This window comes from Podarcis cretensis (assembly GCF_951804945.1).
Source record: "Podarcis cretensis genome assembly, chromosome: 3".
Classification (NCBI taxonomy): domain Eukaryota; kingdom Metazoa; phylum Chordata; class Lepidosauria; order Squamata; family Lacertidae; genus Podarcis; species Podarcis cretensis.
This window is the reverse complement of record NC_137172.1, coordinates 101,390,308-101,402,408: the sequence shown is the minus strand read 5'-3', so window position 1 is coordinate 101,402,408 and position 12,101 is coordinate 101,390,308. Positions and strand designations below refer to the sequence as shown.

Sequence of the window (12,101 nt, the reverse complement as noted above, 5' to 3'; positions counted from 1 at the left end):
GCGGGAAGGTAAACGGCGTTTCCGTGTGCTGCTCTGCTTCGCCAGAAGCGGCTTAGTCATGCTGGCCACATGACCCGGAAGCTGTACGCCGGCTCCCTCAGCCAATAAAGTGAGATGAGAGCCGCAACCCCAGAGTCGGTTACAACTGGACCTAATGGTCAGGGGTCTCTTTACCTTTACAGACTCGGTGGAGAAAAACAAAGCAGAAGGAAACCTTCTCTCGACCTTTTTCCTCCCTTCTCTCACACAAGCAAATGCCTCCCCAAGACCATAGCCTCAAAGGATAAAGTCCTCTCTCCTCTTTGCCCTGAACGTGGAAACAGAGTTCATGGGAGCCATGAAGGCAGCTGACAACAGCACCTGGGATTTGATGTGGCTCCTTGCCCCATCCTTCTGCTTACGTCCCATCAGTCCATCCCACTGAAGGCAGGGGTTGGCTAAGCAAAGGGAGTTGCCTTGTGTAGCCTTGTGCATCATTTGCTGGAAACTGGTCAAACCTCCTACTCTCAGTCCGTGTGTGTCCATCTGCCTTTTTTTATTTTGGTGAGAACAGGAGTTGGGTTGACACACCCACATATTTTCCAAAACTCAGCAACCATTTTGGCTAGCCATACTTATATAGAACAAATCAATTAAGAGTATATAAATGGTTATAAGTTACATATGTTGGGAAGCAGTTGCTCAGGAACACATTCACTATCTCAGGGGTCGATAACCTATGCCCACTCCCCAAGATGCTGTTGAACTCCACCTCTCATCGGTCCCTGCCTGGATGGACAATAGATGTGGTGAGGCAAATTGTAGCCTAGCAACAACAGGAGACCTTAAATTTATCCACCCCTGCCTTACCTGTAGAACTTCATATATATATATTTCTTACCCTAATCTGAATAATGCAAAGGATCATTTTATTGGAAGGCTCTGATTTTTGAAGGACCTAGCAAAACCTTTAAAAATTGCAGCTAGTTACTGTTACATTCCAATCTGCCCCCTTTTAACAATCTTATGTATTTTACATTCTGTAACTTTTTACTCTTATGGTTACTCACAAAAGTCAGCTAACTACAATCAAGCGTGCTGACAAACTGCTGCAAATCATGGCCATCTTGGTCCCACTAATCCATGGCAACTTGATATGGGGGCACCTGAAAGTTTTATCAGTTAGGTCGCAGTCCTCTAAAGTCCCAGGGGACGGAGGACTTTTCAGGTCTCCTTCTCCATGAATGGAAGGAGAGGGCTGCCCTCAAAGAGAGAGGGAGAAATCTGTTTTTGCCAGCTTCCTACTTGTGGCTGCAGAAAAGACCTGCACTGGTGCTTCTCCGACGTCAAGCTCTAACATCAGAGGGGACAAGGATGGGCAGGACCTTCCCAGGGCATTTTGCTGCCCATGGTGGATCAGCAAACAGTTTCCCTATCACCAACCCCAAGTAAGTATATATAGTACCAAGGCCTCCCAAGTTATTTTCACACCTGAAAACCCCATTCACACACCTTCCTTTCCCTGGCAGTAAAACTGCAATGACAAACTAAATAATAAACACTTCACTGCCCCTTTCATGACACCCAAAATCTGCTGCCTGAGGTGTACATCTCATTCGGAAAAGTAGACCTAACAATGACAGAAGAGGCTGTGGATTCGTGGCCCCTTTCTTTCTCACAACATGCCCTGGAATGGTGGTGGTGGGAATTATGCCATTGGGAGAAATGGGAAGGAAAGGTTTTTGGAACAGCAAGAAGCAACAAAAGGCCAAATCACAAGGGGGGGGGGAGTTGTCATTCACTTTCTGCATTGGTTTCTCCCTCCCCCATAGGAATGCCCCTGCACAGAAAAGGGACTTGTAGCAGATGCCCTGTAAAGCCTGAAGATCCAAGACGCACTTTGAAGACACCCTGACCTTTTCATTGGATAGTAAAGAATGTGAAACGAGTGAGATAGCGAAAGGGAGTCCGTTCCAAACAATTCAACTTCTATTATCCCGTCCTACGGCACCTCCATTGACTCATGCACCTCCTTCGTCCAATTCCACTGTTGCTTTCTAACAGGCATCATTTCCAGAGCAAAAAAAAAAAAGATTTCCAAAAGCCTTTCCTTCCACTCTCACTCTCTCACCAGTCATGCAGAGGGATTTGCCAAAAGGCACAAAGAGAAACCAAACAGTAAATACTCAACAATATCAACAGCCAGAATTCCATCTTTTAAGAAGTAGGATTTGAAATATATGGTAAACTCTAATTTAATGGATGTTTTGTGCCAACATCTTTTCCCTTTCTTTTTTGCTCAGTTTGTTATTCCTAGACAAATACGTGCTACATCTTTTGCCCAGCATCTAATGTCTTCAAACTGAAGGAAATAAATATGAATAAATCATTACACAGAAATAAATAAATATGAATACAGTTGCATACGTTTAGCTCAAGGGAAGTATCTATTCTATTCAAGACCAAGAGTCTAGTATTCCTTTCACTGATGTGCATGTTAAACTTCTATTTAGGGGTTGGACTCTAAGGCTGCAGTTCGTGGTTGCTTTAAGTCTTATTGGCTTCAATGAAGTTTAAGCAGCCTGTGTGCAGGATTGTGGCCTTAGAGGGTGCAAAATGAGGTTGAAAAGAATGGTGTTTTTTTTTTAAAAAATAGCCCATTATTTTTTTTCCATTTCTTAAAGTCATCACTTTCACAGAGAAGGTGGGGGAGGAAATATATTTTCTCCAAATCTGAATAATGCATATAATTTTTTAAAAATGAGCACAGACTTACCTAGAGAGATGTCAAAATGGCAATGCAGAGAGGAAAGACAGTCTTAACCAGCTTACCAAGCCCTAGGCTGAGGAAAACAAAAATAATGTCTAAGTCTAAGGGAAGGCTACTGCCCCCTTCTCTCCCATTTATGGGCAGCTAGGATGCTATATATAGAATCAATTTAGTTGCTCTCACAAACCAGTGATGTGTCTAATAAGGATCAAAACTATGATTTAAGTTAAATGAGCATTTACAAGAGGCCATATTTTGGAAGCTTTTCGGTACGATTGTATGATCCTTAAACGTGAAAATTAATTGTTGACCTACATTTAAAGTTTTTTTATTATTTATTATATGCAAAAAAGGTAATAAAGAAGAACTAAAGAAAAATGATTTTGTAAAAAATAAACACCCACTTAATAGCCAGCAGGTGGTTATTTTGCACAGATAATGGTTAAAAAGACCAACGAACAGTCATTAGGTTTTAAAATCTTTTTAGTGCCGACATGAGATCTTCCCTGGTGCCCTGAGCTGTAAATTGATCCTCCCCAAAGTCTCCTTAAGGGCTGCCTGGATTATAAAAAAACATTGTTGCCATATGTTAAGCCTTATCATCTACGTTTAAAAAAAGCTTGTTAACATGGGAAGAAATCCATGCCAGCTCCTGCTCTGCTTTGCCCTGCCTCCTGGGTCAGCTGCCAGGCCTTCAGTATAGCTAACTTGCTTGAAGTCCCAAAGAGCGTATGTCTGCTACACAAAACTTCCTAGGAAATATATATATAAAGTTGCATGCAACTCAGTTAGACTCAGAATAGATTCCATGAAATTAATGGACCCACCTTAGGCAAGTCCATTCATTTCAATAGAGTAGGACTATCATGGGATATCATCCATAGTGTGTGTATTGCACAACAACAACAAAAGATTCTGCAGTTGGAAATGGATAAGTAAAGTAATCAGCTATGTTGAATCCATAAAGCTAACAGCTAATGTAAGAGAATTTAATGATGACTGTTCTTTTGGAGAATGGAAACCCTTTTCGGATTATTTGAAGAAATATTACAATATGAAGAACCCCTGAACAGGTTTTGAACTATGAGCAACAGAAAGAATTTGAGAGTATTGTGTTATGATTATGATAAAAAAAGGAATAAAGATATGGTTCAGTGAAGGGGGAAGAAGAGGAGGAGGAGGAGGAGGAGGAGGAGGAGGGGGTGGAGGAGGAGTTTGGACTTGATATCCCACCTTTCACTACCCTTCAGGAGTCTCAAAGCGGCTAACAATATCCTTTCCCTTCCCCCACCCCCACAACAAACACTCTAAGAAGTGAGTGAGGCTGAGAGACCTCAGAGAAGTGTGACCAAACCAAGGTCACCCAGCAGCTGCATGCGGAGGAGCGGGGAAGCGAACCCAGTTCACCAGATTACGAGTCTACTGCTCTTAACCACTACATCACGCTGGCTCTTGATAAAAATAACATCATGGAAAATGGGTTGGGGGATAAGAATAACATCATAGAAAATGGGTTGGGAAGTCAAAAATAGAAAAGATTTTTTAAATACATATGTATTGGAATTTTACGTGTATTTTTTGGAAAACATTACGGAAAAGAAAGAAAGATTGTGCAAATGAAGAAAGAAATAAGGAAAGACCCAGGAAACAGTGGCTACAATGGACATCCAGTGGTGTCACTCAGCTGACTGAGAAGCTTCTATCAGTGGAAGAGAAGCAATTTTCTACTATTTCCCCAACACACACACACAATCTGTTCTGGAAGGTCCCTCACCTATCTGGAACAGAGTTAGCTGGAGTGGAGCCTTCAGTGGCAGCGCGGGGGGGGGGGGGAGTGAAGGAAATGGCTTTCTTCCCTGTTCCACAGATGGAAGCCTTACTGTCAACTGAACAACAACATTAGATACAATGCTCAGATTATGAAGCCCCACTCATTTGAAAATGTACATCTGTGAAGTACAAACTTAAAGCTGCAGTGCTAAACTGCTATTCAGAATTGAGTCAGGGAGGTTTACTTCTGTGTAAACCTAGCTAGGTTTGGGCTGCAGACTCCCTTATTTAAGTCAATTGCAAGTCTTTGGCTGGACTGTGCCCTGGAATAGCTTGGCAGTGGAAATGGGCAAAAATAAATGCACATTTAGCCTTTCATACTTGATTTCAAAGTAACAAGATACTATCATTTCATAAGTAATACACAATGGTGCATAGACAGGTTAGAAGCGGCCATTAGGGATATAAATATCCTTTGTTTGTGGTATCTAGCATACAAGTACTGTATACAAAATGATGCCCCCTTGAAAATCAAAATGAATGCCCTATCCAATTGCATCTTTGGATAGGTGTAATTTTGGGTCTGATGATGCATGGCATTTTCTGAGACTTCTCACCCTTTTAGGATTGTGATAATGTGCCTCACACTATGAACAAACACCACCAAGAGGCACCAAATATGCGGGCACGCCATTTAATCGAGGCACATAGCACATGATGCACAGCTGAGTGGTATCATCACAATCAGCTCTGGGTGGAATCAAAGGTCATAATCCAAACAGCAATACAATGCATGCAGCAGAGCTTCTGAAGCCTGCTTACTGAAAGCTGTTTGCTTCCCTCCCAAACAAAAACAGGGGATCATTGGGAGAAATAATGGAGGTGGTCCCTCAACCAAAGAAACAGCTTTTTTGGTCCCAGCCCAGAAAGTTCTGCACGTCGCTGTTTGCTCCTGAAAGCATAAGTGCATTACCATATATACTGTGAGCTCCGCCAACCCCCCAGATGCCGTGCAAGTTGGCCCAGGCAACTCCCATAGAGCACTAGATTTAGGGTGGCATGGGTGGTTCCCCCACCCAGCACACCAAGTCATGGAGAAGCCAAATTGAGAAGATCTATAATGGAGCAGATCCATTTTGGGGTGCCAAATGTTGGCTGCACACAGGCCGCCATACAGTGGTACCTTGGTTCTCAAATGTCTTAATACTCAAACAACTTGGAACCCAAACATTGCAGACCCAGAAGTAAGAGTTCCAGTTTGCAAACCTTTTTTGGAAGCCAAATGTGCTCTGTTTTGAGTGTTACACTTCTGTTTTGAGTGTTACGCTGAGGTCTGTCTGTTTTTGCTATTTATTTTGCGTTTTTGTTTTCTGCGGCTCTTTTTGTTATGTTTTTCTGACTGTGTGGAGCCCAGTTCATCTACTGATTGATTGATTGTGTGACTGCAATACATTATTTATTGCCTTCTCGTTAGATAGTAAAATTCAGGATAAATTGCTGTTTTAGGGATTGTTTTTAAAAGTCTGGAACGCATTAATCCATTTTGCATTACTTTCTATGGGAAAGCGTGTCTTGGTTTTGGAATGCTTTGGTTTTGGAATGGGCTTCCAGAACGGATTGAGTTTGAAAACCAAGGTACCACTGTATTATGAAAGATTACCAAAGGCCACCCCTGATGGCAACACAATAAAGAGTGTTAATATCATCATGGGGACACAAGAGAAGCCTGCAGGATCATGCCAATGCCTCTCTAGTCCACATCCTTTTCTCACAGTGGCCTGTGGGAAGCCTGCAAGTGAGACCAGAGCACAAGAGTCCCCTCCTCTCCTGTGGTTTCCAGAAACTGGTATTCAGAAGCATTGCTGCCTCCAACTATGGATGCAGAACATAGCCATTGTGGCTTGTAGCCCTCCATAGCCTTGTCCTCTATGAATTTGTCTAACCCTCTTTTAAAGCCAACTAGATTGGTGACCATCACTGCCTCCTGTGAGAGCAAGTTCTCTAGTCTAACTATACACTGCGTGAAAAAGTACTCTCTTTAATCACAAATGTCACCATGGTGAATCCGATGGTGACTGTTCAGATAAATATGAACATTCTTGCATTAGTGGACAGGGTAAAACATCTACTGATCATCACCAACACCATATGTAAGCAGGATCAGACCTTCCGGCTCAATCCATATATGTCACCATTGCAGCACAGAAACCATTTCTCTGCAGTCTATTTTCATGTGGAGCTGAATTTCTATATAAAGGCATCACATGGTCCAGCTAAATGATGTGATTTTAGGGAAGGATACAGGGAAAAGATGAATGGTGGGTGAGAACATGGCAAGGGAGAGAAATGATCTGATTTGGTGCACGAATGAGATGTCCCCTCTTTTCCCACATAGTCTTCATACACTATTTCCATCATGCTAGTCAGTTAAATATTCTATATATTGCCAGAAATAGAATAGGATCTGTGCCAGAAGAGCACTTTGAGACTTGAGGTAATTAAATAGCTTTCTGAATATTGGCTGTCAGTTGCCTGCTTAACTGACTATGAACCATATCTGCAAACCCACACCGGCTCTGTGGAGTGAAGAGGGAATTGGGAAAGGAAAAATAGTTTTGGTTTTGAAGAAAATCCATATAAAAATTAATACTTAAATATACATTTTAACTTAGTATGTGCAGTGCAGGCGCAGTGGAAGATCTGATCTGAAATCTCTGTCGCTGTGCACATACCACCTCAAGTACCCCACAGCCTTGCCCCGATGTAACCAGCAGCAATGTGCAGCATTGAGAAGTCAGGTAAGCAACAGCAGTCTGCCCACATCACCCTGTCACCCGCTACTATAATAATATACCCCTCCCATCTGGCTGGGTTTCCCCAGCCACCCTGGGCAGCTCCCAACAGAATATTAAAAACATGATAAAACATCAAACATTAAAAACTTCCCTTCAGATGTCTTCTAAAAGTCAGATAGTTGTTTATTTCCTTGAGATCTGATGGGAGGGGGTTCCACAGGGCGGGCGCCACTACCGAGAAGGCCCTCTGCCTGGTTCCCTGTAACCTCACTTCTCGCAGTGAGGGAACCATCAGAAGGCCCTCAGAGCTAGACCTCAGTGTCCAGGTTGAACAATGGGGGTGGAGACGCTCCTTCAGGTATACTGGGCCAAGGCCATTTACTACTGGTGCACAGTGTGTATTTCTAAATATATTCCCCCCCTAAAGCATGCATTTCCATGCACACTTTGGTACCTTTTTATTTCTTTGAGCCAAGAACAGTACTGCAAAATTCAAAGGAGTCCAACACCTGAAGAATAATTGCATTACAATGCACACATTAGTCTGGGAAATTCAGATCAAGTCGATTGACTTCAAAACGAGAATGGAGCACATTTAGTGCCAATGATGTTCTCTGAATCACTGATTATATATGCTCGAAGTAATTTTTCGATCAACAAGAGGGTAACTCATTGTGCAGCTTTAGCAGATAGGCTGCCAGTCCTACATGATATAAGCTTTTATGGCTCGCTTTCAAGTACATAATGTTTTCCACAACCCATAGCAATGGGTTTGCTCTAGAAAAACAAGTGTGTGCCCAAGAGTGTCTTAAAGATTTTGTTTAGGTCAAAGCAACAGAGACATGTAAGGAACAGTATGCCTTGAAGCTCTGTCCTGCTCCAAGCTTCTAGAGAGCTTACACTCTGCATTTCTCTTTTGGGTAGTACAGCACAGCATGTTCTCCCTCCAGTGTTGTTAGGTCAGCTTTATGTGTGTTGACATATTAGAGCAGCTTCTAAGGCAAGAAAATCAGGGTGACATAGGTCCTAGAATACAAAACACGTGAGGAAAGACTTAAGCACCATTTTATTAAACTTGGTTTTAAAAGATGGGGGAAGGGGAGCAATTGTAAATTTTGCAATACATATGCTTTAATTGCTGCTGTTGTCCTTTTAAAAAATGGTTGTAAATTCAGTGTGGCCTATGCCACACATCTTTTTCCACAGATTTTTACTAGCAGTCACTGACTAGATCTGGTCAACTGCCAAAAAAACAAAACAAACGTTAATTTCCTCCTCCCCTGAGTCAGTTCAAATAACTGAGTGCAAATTACGGTCTATATTCATATCCGTTTACAACCACTAAGTGTGGTTGACAGACAGGGCATTTTCCCCCAGGCTACCCAGTGTGTTTTGGGTCTGATCAGGGATTCAATATCCAAACCCAACATTTCATTTAATGCCTCACACTCACTTTGTTTCATATTTGCATCTCCATCCCTTTTAATACTTTGTACTCCAGTGAGGATAAGAGAGATTTAAAAACTACAGGCTGGGTGCACCTACTGGCCCAAGAAGGCAGAACAAATAAAAACCCTCCATCTGGACGACAGGGTTATCCCAGCCGTCTCTTCGTTTGAAGGGCAGTGTGCCAATATTTTCAGAAAGGTCATTTCAGTCTCGGCACTCCAACCCACAACAGCCAGTTCATGTGGCACATCTGAAAAGGCAATCACTTCATTCCCAGATGAAGGCAGAGTGGCAAATTTACCCTTCCTCCATTCCTGAATGTAAAGACAGCGCGATTATATAAATCAAGTCTGATGGGTGTGCAGGGACAGGCTGAGAGGTACCGTACTTGTAGGCCGCTGCTCATTGTCTGATCATGCAAAGAAAACTCAGAAGTCTTGTCAAGGTCAATGGGGCATAATGTCAGGTATGTGCATGTACAGGTAAGGATGAGGAGGGGAGGAATGTGATTGAGTTAACATTTAAAGGCTAGCTTACTACACTTGTGGTCTCCAAAACAATATGTGAACTGAAATACAGCCATCTTCCAAGAGTCACACTCTTTTGCAAAGAGGTTTGTCACCTAAGTAATGTGTACAAAAATGCATGCATCAGGATAAAATGTGTGTGTGTGTACATTTACTATAGAAAACACCGTACAAAAATGCATTATATTAAGTGGAATTGCTTTACAAAAATGTGTATACAGTGGTACCTCGCAAGACGAAATTAATTCATTCTGCAAGTTTTTTCATCTTGCGATTTTTTCATCTTGCGAAGCACGGATTTTGGAAAAGCTTCAAAAATCACCAAAGTCTTCAAAAACCTCAAAAAAGGCTACCACACCGCGTGCTATGAGTTGCTCCTCGAAGTCAAGTTTTTTGTCCCCCTGAATGCACGGGTTTAAGAAAAAGGAAACAAACTTGCAAGACAAAGGAAACAAACTTGCAAGACGTTTTCGTCTTGCGAAGCAAGCCCATAGGGAAATTCGTCTTGCGAGGCAACTCAAAAAATGAAAAACTCTTTCGTCTTGCAAGTTTTTCGTCTTACGAGGCATTCGTCTTGCGAGGTACCACTGTATTAGACAAATTTACAGACAAAAAATTGCATTACGAGTAACTCAGACTAAAATGCTAATAAATTTTCTTGAGAGCTTCCAATGGGCATCTGTTTGGCTACTATGAGAACAAGATGCAGAGCTAGATGGGCCATTGTGTGGCGAGTTCCCGCCCCCCCCCCCCAGCAAGGAAAAATAATGACGCAGGACACCAAGTATTAAGGTTAAATGGGCAAATTAGGCCACAACTTTATTGATTTCAGGAATGAGAGGTATTGGCTTAGGCATTGGTCCTATCGATTAACCGGCTCCAGTCCGATTGCATGAAGACCGGCATGGGTTAACACCAAAAGGGGGAGTCCTGCTGAGGCACGTCAACTAGGAACTCCCCCGGGTCACCACTCGGGGGCGTGCCTTAGGCCCACGCCTCCATAGGTTTCGGACAGGGCCACCCCCCCACCCCCCAGAATTCTTTAACGGACTACCCTTAGCTTTTGGGGGGAGGTGATGGCATTTCCTCCCCCACACACACATCCTCTTAACCCCTTCTTACCAATGCCTAACTGCCAATACCGAGGAGTTGTGATGAGTTGCTACGAGGTAGGCGAAAATTGGCTGAAATTGCCAATTGGGAGAAATTCCTACCAGGACCCTTGCGGCGACCAGCCGAAGCCCATAGCAAAGCCAGGAGCCTACCTAAAGGGAGGGACGATGGGAAAATCAGCTGGCTGGCGCGGAGAAAAGAGGGCGAGCCCCAGCCACGCCGGCCCTAAATAGGGCAGGCCACGCCCCCAGCCACCCGATTGGCTGGCTGGGTGGGCGATGCGGCCGAGATTCCCTCAGTCTTGAGAGCTTCCAATGGGCATCTGTTTGGCTACTATGAGAACAAGATGTAGAGCTAGATGGGCCATTGGCCTGATTTCGCAGGCTCCCTCCTTAGGGAGCAAAACGAATGATGGGGAAGGCTGTGACTCCACTAAGCCCTAAAGTTCATAGAATCATAGAATCATAGAGTTGGAAGAGACCACAAGGGCCATCGAGTCCAACCCCCTGCCAAGCAGGAAACACCATCAGAGCACTCCTGACATATGGTTGTCAAGCCTCTGCTTAAAGACCTCCAAAGAAGGAGACTCCACCACACTCCTTGGCAGCAAATTCCACTGTCGAACAGCTCTTACTGTCAGGAAGTTCTTCCTAATGTTTAGGTGGAATCTTCTTTCTTGTAGCTTGGTTGCCATCTTCTCTTTTTATAGGGAAGAAGTTATTATGCATTTTTTTTCTATCACAAACCTACCTATATACCACATGCCAACTCCCAGTATTGCCCTAACCTGGTTTAGTTTTCTTGGCAATAAATATTGCATTTGACTGTGTCTAAATGCTTTTTGAAACCCGTGGAAAGGCAGCAGTTACAGTTAATAAAAACAATATTTTCCCTCTCTTCAGCACAACCTATATCTGCCACCTGATTTCACAATTGGTTAAAGCTTTCAAATAACAGTGATACTATATTAAAGCATATCTCAGTTCTGGCAATCTTTCCAATTTCTTTTCCCTTGCTTTCTCTCCCCCCCCCCCCTCTTATGAACAAAAAGTGAAACAAGGTAGATGAAATAGAATCAGACTAGAATAGAACTTCAACTTGACCGGAGGTATTATTTACCAATTCAGAAGATACAGCACTCTCTCTTACAGAATTTGTTTTTATCATAAGCCATATTTTCTTCTTCTTATAGGAGGTGGGGCAGGGTTCCCCTCTTTTATTACTTCAGCAAGGTTCACATTAACATTCACAATGTTCACATTACCAGGTAATTTTTATTGGGGTTATTCAGGAGTGTGTGATTTGCTGCTGCACTATTCACTCACTTAAATTAGGTTATATTCTTAACGGAGAAGACTCACCGGAGTCTTGCGCTCAGTCACAACTGGTATATTGTAGGCAGGGACAGATGGCGCCCTACAAATAACATAGCTTTTGAAGGAAAATGCACTGCATCAGAATGGAAACAGTGCTTTGTGTGACGAACACTGAGCAGAATGGGAAACAATGTATTGTTCCATCAGTATCTGCAATATCAAAAGTTTTACTGCTTTGACACAATTTCCCACTACCTTGCTTCAGCCTTGAAGCTCAATGGATAATACTAACAACTCTTTTATTATTATTATTATTATTATTATTATTATTATTATTATTGACTTAAGAAAATTATACAGACCTCAAAATGAAGAAGCCTAA

At 42.7% G+C, this 12,101-nt stretch overlaps 1 protein-coding gene across 1 annotated transcript in view; it reads right to left on the bottom strand.

The window, feature by feature from the left end:
- Positions 1-2,883, bottom strand: part of MYOM2 (myomesin 2) — an 82,581-nt gene extending 79,698 nt beyond the window's left edge. The window contains exon 1 of the mRNA XM_079969638.1: positions 2,756-2,883. The gene's annotated coding sequence lies outside the window, so the exon portion shown is untranslated. The remainder of the gene's footprint in view (positions 1-2,755) is intronic.
- Positions 2,884-12,101: the final 9,218 nt, after the last annotated feature.